The 2500-nt window shown below is 51.4% G+C and overlaps 1 protein-coding gene across 2 annotated transcripts in view; it reads right to left on the reverse strand.

The window, feature by feature from the left end:
- plekhh3 (pleckstrin homology, MyTH4 and FERM domain containing H3) overlaps positions 1 to 2500 on the reverse strand; it is a 37046-nt gene that overhangs the window by 24768 nt on the left and 9778 nt on the right. The window lies entirely within an intron of this gene.

The raw sequence follows: 2500 nt of genomic DNA on the forward strand, positions 1-2500 counted from the left end.
TATAACGTGCGGTATCTCTCGAGGACGGACTGCCTCCGGCTTCACGTCCGAGTCGGATTCGCGGAGGTGAAAAATAAACGTCGCCACAAAAATCCCTCGATGGATTTGGTGGCTTGTTTTTAGATGTGCATCAAGCAAAAGGAAGAAAACAGCAAGTACGTCGTGAGCATTAACTAATAATAATAAGCGGCGCCTTCGTTTTTTTATGTACAAAAGAGACGACAGCCCCGCCCACATGGTTTCTATTGGCTCACAAGACATAACATATGGAAGTATATAAAGTCTAATTTGTCAATATGAAAATGGGTCAAACAGACCTGACCTACATGAGAAAAAACTGTCCTAAGTTTTCGATTAGTTACCGCGAGGATGTGAAGTGAAATCGAAGATCTTCCAAGCAGCCAATGTTGTGCCTTTGAGCAAGAACATATTAGCTCTGCGCTTGGCCTCGTCCTTGTTTACTCATAACTTGCCTTTGATCAAATATTTCAGTAATCATTCGAGTGTAAAATGCTGCTGAGGACACGATGGTATGTCAGGTTTGGGAACGGACGTCCGGATTCTTGGGCACATACCTCCGCATCCGTTTCCCCGTATCCGTTTGCTCTATAAAGAGGGAGAGCGAGAGGAAGGAAGGAAAGAAAGAGCTATTTCATGTGCAGCTGGGGCTCTTTTGAGGTCAAATGATGTGAAGAAGCTTGAAATGACTAACTAAAGGCAGCCAGTGTTTGTGCTGAAGATTCACAGATTTGTTAAAGGCCAGCGGTCTTCGTAAATGCTGCACATTTTAATCTACTGTCGTTGTGCATGAAAATAAACATAGGTTCTGTATCTTCCAGCTAACAAGCTGAAAACAGTAATACTGAAATATAGATGATATGAAGATGCTGTTTGTGCAAAAAAATCTGTGAAGCAAGACTCAGGATATTTGGTCTACATGTGGTGCAGTTACCCTCTCACACCGTGCACTACCCTCTCACACCCTGCGCTACCCGCTCACACCGTGCACTACCCTCTCACACCCTGCGCTACCCGCTCACACCCTGCGCTACCCGCTCACACCGTGCACTACCCTCTCACACCGTGCACTACCCTCTCACACCCTGCACTACCCTCTCACACCCTGCGCTACCCTCTCACACCGTGCACTACCCTCTTACACCCTGCGCTACCCTCTCACACGTGCACTACCCTCTCACACCCTGCACTACCCGCTCACACCCTGCGCTACCCGCTCACACCGTGCACTACCCTCTCACACCGTGCACTACCCTCTCACACCCTGCACTACCCTCTCACACCCTGCGCTACCCTCTCACACCGTGCACTACCCTCTTACACCCTGCGCTACCCTCTCACACGTGCACTACCCTCTCACACCCTGCACTACCCTCTCACAGCCTGCACTACCCTCTCACACCGTGCACTACCCTCTCACACCCTGCGCTACCCTCTCACACGTGCACTACCCTCTCACACCGTGCACTACCCTCTCACACGTGCACTACCCTCTCACACCGTGCACTACCCTCTCACACCCTGCGCTACTCTCTCACACCGTGCACTACCCTCTCACACCCTGCACTACCCTCTCACACTGGTTACTACCCTCTCACACTGGTAACAAACCTCTCACACCGTGCACTACCCTCTCACTCCCTGCACTACCCTCTCACACTGGTTAATACCCTCTCACACCGGTTACTACCCTCTCACTCCCTGCACTAACCTCTCACACTGGTTGCTACCCTCTCACACCGTGCACTACCCTATCACACTGGTTACTACCCTCTCACACTGGTTACTACCCTCTCACTCCGTGCACTACCCTATCACACTGGTTACTACCCTCTCACACTGGTTTCTACCCTCTCACACCGTGCACTACCCTATCACACTGGTTACTACCCTCTCACACCATGTATTACCCTCTCACACTGGTTATTACCCTCTCACACTGGTTTCTACCCTCTCACACTGGTTTCTACCCTCTCACACTGGTTTCTACCCTCTCACACTGGTTACTACCCTCTCACACTGGTTATTACCCTCTCACACTGTGCACTACCCTCTCACACTGGTTACTACCCTCTCACACTGGTTATTACCCTCTCACACTGTGCACTACCCTCTCACACCGTGCACTACCCTCTCACACTGGTTACTACCCTCTCACACTGGTTACTACCCTCTCACACTGTGCACTACCCTCTCACACTGTGCACTACCCTCTCACACTGTGCACTACCCTCTCACACTGTGCACTACCCTCTCACACTGTGCACTACCCTCTCACACCGTGCACTACCCTCTCACACCGTGCACTACCCTCTCACACCGTGCACTACCCTCTCACACCGTGCACTACCCTCTCACACCGTGCACTACCCTCTCACACCGTGCACTACCCTCTCACACTGTGCACTACCCTCTCACACCGTGCACTACCCTCTCACACCGTGCACTACCGTCTCACACTGGTTACTACCCTCTCACACTG

Source organism: Tachysurus fulvidraco, chromosome 15 (genome assembly GCF_022655615.1).
Source record: "Tachysurus fulvidraco isolate hzauxx_2018 chromosome 15, HZAU_PFXX_2.0, whole genome shotgun sequence".
Classification (NCBI taxonomy): Eukaryota; Metazoa; Chordata; class Actinopteri; order Siluriformes; family Bagridae; genus Tachysurus; species Tachysurus fulvidraco.